Below are 7,050 nucleotides of genomic sequence, written 5' to 3' on the forward strand. Positions count from 1 at the left end.
GAAGCTGGTGACCAAAACCCTGACACCCAAAACACTTGTTCTCACTTCTAAGCTCATCTCTCTGAATCCTTGAAATAGGTGGGGCTCCTGAGAAAGTGTTCTGAGGAGGGAAGGGTCTTCCTTCACTTCTGAATTTCCTAGCATCTTGATTGTGATTAGGGTCTTGCTGCCTCTTTGGGGGTGGAAAGTTTGAAGCACTTCCCGGGGTTTGGAACCTTTTAAAGTTTGAGGGTGCAGGCTTCGGCGGGACCTTAACATCAAATGCTTTGGCAAAGTCCTTTGCCATTCTGACAGCTTTTGCCATTGAGATTCGTTTGGCATTTTTCACTAAAGTGTCCAATGGCTCGTTCATCCCCCTTGAATTAATCTCGCCATAGCTGCTCTTCATCCAAAAGTGAAAAATATTTGAGGAGAAGGGCTAATGCCTGATGGTATTCCTCAATCGTCCGGCTATCCTGCTTTAGTTCCAAGAACTTATTCATTTTGGATTCCAAGAAGCCCACAGGACAGAACCTCTTCCTGAGGTAAGCTTTAAGATCTGACCAAGTCTGGGTATTTCGGTCAAGACGGTTTGTCTCGCAATGGTTCCTCCATGCGACCCTGGCCGTTTCCACAATTTTCAATTTGGCAAGAGCCATCTTGCTCTTCTCGTTATAACCGGTTACATTAAAATACTTTTCCGATTCATTTTTCCACTGCTTCTCCTAACTGTTCCCCTTCACCCTTGAAGGGGCCAGGTTGGGATCGGTGCAGGGCTTTACGAATGTTTGGATCTAACTCTTCATCATCGGAAAGAGGATCGAGCTGCCTACCATGGCCTAGGCGCCTCATGATTTTGACAAAAAATATTTTTGTCAACTTAACTATCATCAGATTATTTAAGACTATTTAATTTTTGAGATTTATTTCTTAAACAAATAAATATTCCATCATAATTCTTAAAAACAAGATTCACTCTGATAATTTTATTAACCAATATTCACAACCACGAAAAATCTTTTGTAAAACATCATTTATTATCAAAAGTTTTTGATATATACATAGAGCGTCTCGGCCCCAAAAGTCACTGCCTCAACTGTGTATGCATAAAAAGGCGATACTGCGATGGAGACATGCTGTGATATACATGATTCATCACTGGTAATGGTGCTGTAATTCCTCTCCTAGGAATAAAGCGGCTAAGAAGTTTAAAAATACGGCAAGAAATTCTAAAATTTCGAGGTGAATGATTATAGAGTTGTACATAATGAACAACTCCTAGCCTTATCAAGATCATGGTTAGCGAGATATTCTGTCTGAGTCTCTATCCTTGATTGGTATTGATGCAAATAATTTGCCCTCCAGAGAACCACATATGCTGACGTCGCTCTACTAGTTTAGGAAAGTATAGATCCTCAAAGTGACGAGCTGGACTCTCCCCCCAGAGTCAGGATATGATCACCTTTGTCTTCAAAAATCTCATCAACTCCGCTACAACAAGAGTAAGCAGAGTGAGACTCGGAATGCTAGACAGATTTGAGGTATCCATCTAAAAATCCAGTTCAATTTATGAGTTTTTCGATAGGGGAAGGTTGAGGTCTATAGGGGCCCTTTAAGATACCATGTGATTAAAAGGTTATTAAGGAAAAGGGCCAATCATGTGATGCCATGTATACAAAAATGTTGGGTGATTAAAAGTGGTCAAAAGATTCTCTAGAAGATGCCTTTTTGTACTTTTCATTCCCTAAAAGTGGGGGGGGAAGTTTTTGAAATTTTGGACATCCATAACTTCTACATATGAGCTCAAAATTTGTCAGAGATTAGAGATCGAGAATCTACTCACTGAGCTCTTTCCATAGATATGTCACATGATATGGTTTTGCCCACTCAATTTTAAATTCAATTTTGGCGAAAAACTTTGAAATTCAAACTTCTAGAGAATAAGAAGGTATCTAAAGTCAAAAAAACTTAACATTTTAACAAAAAGTCATTAAAATCATAATATGGTAGCTTAAAGGGCCCCTATAGACCTCAACCTTCCCCTAATGCAATTTATGAAGTTCATTTCAAACATAATCTTAACAAGTGAAAACATTATTTCCCAGATTTAATTTAAAATTTTAGGCAATTTCTGATGTTGTTTCGTAAGTTTACTGATACCAACTGTGAGACCCCTCTGACCCCTCCACGAAAATTTTGCCATAACCTTCTTTGTATGATTGACCATTTCTCATTTTTATCATTCTTTATTTAACTTAAATTAACCCAATTTAGATTTATAGAACTCTAATTTACATAATTTTTTAAATTCAAGAGAGTAAACAATAAGAAGAGTTTAATTAATCCCTTAGTTAATCTTTCTAGGATTGAGAAAGGTTGGAATGTAAAGAGGAGAAGGGGGTGGCCTTTTCATCAAAGGCATAGCATTTGAATTTAATTCAAACATTTGCAAAACATAAAATTTAAGAAAACCATAGATTTTTCATTAAACAAGTAAGAAAATTATCTTACATGGAGCTTGTAAGCTCTCCTTTGGTTTGAGGGATAGAGGGTTCTACTCTTGTTTGAAGCAAGAGTGGCCACCAATTCACTTTGGAGAGGATTAGGCCAAAAACAATTGAGTTATTAAAAAAATCATTGTAGATGGCTCAAGGCAGGAGTAGAGTAACAGTGCATAAACACCATTAATCTTTTACAAAGGAGAAGGCTTCTATTTATAGGAAAAAGTGAAACTCTATCTAAGCAAACTGATTCTAGAATTTTCAAGATCAATTTGGTCAATTTTTGACCATTTTTGGGTCAATTTACCTTACTTTTTGGATCTAGTTTTGAAACAGGAGAGAGGAGAGATAAAAATATTTCATTTTATTGATTAAAAATTGGGGGTAATGATGAGAAAAAGTCACCTACTTCATGAGGGGAGATCCCCACTCTGAGGTATCAAAATTCAATTTTTTAATTCTTTTCTTTGGTCCTTAGTCCACTCTTCATCTTATGTGAGAATTCACTCTTTTTTTGGGGGGAGGGTTTCTTTTATTCTTTAATTTATCTCCTCCCTACATTTGGATTAATCTTATTGGTCCCCATAGGAACCTTAATCCAAAATTTTTAGAAAATCTTGACCTTTAGGGGTTAAGGTCTTTTGTACACATTATAATTTATTTCTAATGCACCTTAGGAATTTCTTTTTAAACTTCTGTTTCAGGGAAATTTATTTTAATAATAAGGGATATTTTTTCATCCAAAGATATCTAAAAATTGAATTACCTCTCTCTAGAATATTTTCTCTCTCTAGGCCAAAACAAGTAGAAACAAGATCTTTTATTATTCTGATAAGGGGATTGATTACAGGGGAAGAAATTGGACATCTTGAGGGGCTGGGGAGGAATGTTACATTATCGGCCATCACCTTGGTCTCAACCATGACCTCTACCTCTGCCTTTACTTAAATTAGAGTAGAAGGCCTATTCTGATAGGTTCTTGCTTTGTGAAGAAGATTCCTCACCTAAAGACTTTTCTTCTATGATCAACATAGACACCAAGTCTCGAAAGTTAGGAATATTCTCTCTGACTGCAATGGAGGTCTTGAATGGCTTGTACTCTTTGCCAAACCCATTCAAACATACACTTACCAAGTCATCATCTTCCACCAATACATGGATAGACCCAAGGGATTCATTAATGCCCTTGATATATAAATCATACTCATTGATTGACATGCTTTTCTTTTTCATAGTATGCAACTCTTGCTTTAGCTGCAATTTCCTTTGCTTTGTGTTGGTCTGGCACATCTGCAAGCACCAGATTTTACCACGCAACTGCTAAAGTGTTGGCAACTTGTATGTGTTCTATCATCATTTCTGTGACACTAATTGAAAGCCAATACATGACTTTTCGTGCACCCTAGTTCCAATCCTTGAATGCCTTTATGTTTGCTAGAGTGGCATTCTCTTCTCAGAGACAACTTAGGAGGCTCCTCATTGTCTCCTTTTACATACTCCCAAAATCATTTACCCATAAGGAAATTGGCCATTCTGAACTTCCAGGCATGGAAGTTGTTCTTATCTAGCTTCTCACTAACAATCTGATTGATTCCTTCCCTAGACATGTTTTCTTACAACAACAATTTTAAAAAAAGTGCAACAACAGACAATTCATGTACGTAACCTATAACACAATAGTATCTTCTGTGACTACTACAGTGGTACTTCAGCACAACATGTAGGTCACGAGATCTGACCAAAGTACATGTACATACACCCAATGTCAACAATACATGTGCAAACATTGTTTGCACTCCCAAAATGCACTATTGCACTGCCATAACCAGATTTCAACCAAAGATAGTTCTCAACCAAAACTTCCTGAAACTGTTGAAATACCTTGTAGTGATAAAATGGAGACCGAGATGACCCCAAAACGCGATTGTGGCCGAAAAACTTTAGTACAAAGTACTGAGTACCACACAAGCATCTCCAAGCTTGCAACGACAACTCCTTCTCAATCGGAGATTTGTAGCTCCCAGAGCTTCCGAGGGGTGTTGTGCCTAAACCAACGAGGGATGCTCTTACCTCTGTAACGCTTCCTTGCTTGCTCTTTCTTGCCTCCTTAGCTCTCACACACAAATCAGAGCTCTGATACCATAAAGAGAATGTGGGGGAGAGAGAGAGCTTGAGTTCCTTGCAAGCAAACACATACACAAACACAAGAGAGTGCAAGACACGAGAGATGAATGGATGAATTTTCTTCTATCTTCTTCTCTTCTCTACAACCATATAACTAAAAGATAAGAGTACATACATAAAGGGAAAGTACTCTCCTACAACATACAAAGTGGTTGGTCTATAATGTGAACCCAACTAAATGAGCTGGCGCTATAACTATGCCATAACTCTAGTTGAGCTTGATATCTCAACAAGAAGCCATTCTGAATCCAAACCCTAGTTTTTCCATTACTCTAGCCACAAATGACCAATGTACCCTGTCATAAGCCTTGTCCAAATCAAGTTATAAGAGAATTCATTTCTTCTTTTTTCTCAGGAGCCAAATCTCTCCCCAATATGGTAGTATATATATTTTCATATATAGAAGTTTGCTTATGAAGCCATATTGTTTTTTTAGATATGATCTCTTAAAGACAAGGAGTGATCTGGATAGCAATGATTTTGACCAATGTACCCTGTCATAAGCCTTCTCCAAATCAAGTTATAAGAGAATTCATTTCTTCTTTGTTCTTAGGAGCCAAATCTCTCCCCAACATGGTAGTATATATATTTTCATATATAGAACTTTGCTTATAAAGCCATGTTGTTTTTTTAAGATATGGTCTCTTAAAGAGAAGGAGTGATCTTGATAGCAATGATTTTGACCAAAATTTTATATATAACAGTTAGCAATGTAAGAGGCCTCCAATGATTAAATTTTATATATAACAGTTAGCAATGTAAGAGGCCTCCAATGATTAAATTTTATATATAACAGTTAGCAATGTAAGAGGCCTCCAATGATTAAATCTTTCACAAGCATTTTGTTTGGGAACGAGTTTCACCAACCTTCCTTCAAGTCCTTATCTATTTTGCCTGTGGTCTTGAATGATTCTCTATAGATTTTTCAAACAAATTCATTTTCCTTTAAGGATGGCCAAAAAGCAATGAATAATTCTATAGATAGACCATCCCACCCATGTGATTTCTCTCCTCCCAGCTTTAAAAGGGCATCCCAACATTCCTCTATCTCAATATTTCTCTCCAATCATCTAGCCCTATCAAGATCCAATCTATTACTAATTTGTTCTAGCTATTTGGCTTCAGCTTGAAATCTTCTAGTTGAGTAATCCTCTTGAGACTGAGGGTTGACCCCAAAAACTCTACCCATTTTTTGGCTATTAACCTAATCCCCTCTATCTCTTGACCATTTTCATCCAAAACCCTCCCCATAACCTCCTTATCCCTCTTCCCCTCAGTCAACTTAAATAGATACCCATCTAGCTTCCTTTTGTTATTAAAGGTTTTCCATTTGTATCTAATTTCCTCCCTCCTGGTGCATTTCTCATATTCACTCCTCAACCTAGCTTGACATTTGAAATACCAAGTAGTCTCCTCATCGGTCATTTTCTTTAACTCTCAGTAACATCCTCCTCATCACAAGTTCAGCAATAAATGATGAACCCTAGTAAGGCCTCTTTTTATCCATTTAATTGACACTAGTACACCTAAGTCTGACTGGGGTGCGTACATATTATGAGAGGTAACCCTTGAGCGGATTATCCGAGAAACACTCAATGGAGTTATACTTGAATGAATGTTTTTTTATGGAATATATTTTTTTAAAACCTCAATCGACAGCGCTCATATTAGCACATGTTTCTTTAATTGATTTTATAGTAAACCTCTAGGTATTTTTGCAACTTTGGAAGTTGCTAATTTATTGCACATAATAAAAATCTTACTAGGGATTAAAATAGAGGCAAGCTTATGCAAAGATAAGGTCTTATGGATAATTTTCTTACTTAGATGTCCAAATTGAGTGACATAAAAATAGCCGTATTGGTCTACTTTAACTTTAATCTTGCATGCATGTACCAAGGTACAAAGAGCCAAAGACATATACCCTTGGTTTGAATGCTCTCATGATGCAATTGTGTGTATTATATTTGCACATTCATTGTATTTTCTATAAGCCTCAACATGCCATGTTAAGTGTCGATACCTATTAAACATTTGCCAATACTCCTAGGGCTATTCCAAGAACAAAATTAGGACTAGTGGCATTGTTCACTTTTAAGTAGATATGCTTATTAATACCTCCCCTCAAGCTTGTGAGATTGCCAACAATTATTCGTTTTCAGTCTTTCTAAGTTCTAACTCAATAGAGGGACGGATTTATATTTTAACAATCAAAGATGTAAACTATGAATTCAGAATTTGCAAACTGCGAACTCTAAAATTTAGAGTTCACAAACTACAAATTTATCTCTACATTAAGGTATGCGAATTTAGAATTTCCAAACTGTAAATTCAAACCTAAAAATTACAACTTGCAATACATTTCCAAAACAACTATGACATGTTC

The sequence above is a fragment of the Cibotium barometz genome, chromosome 27, assembly GCF_041138505.1.
Source record: "Cibotium barometz isolate CiBa-2024 chromosome 27, ASM4113850v1, whole genome shotgun sequence".
NCBI classification, from domain to species: domain Eukaryota; kingdom Viridiplantae; phylum Streptophyta; class Polypodiopsida; order Cyatheales; family Cibotiaceae; genus Cibotium; species Cibotium barometz.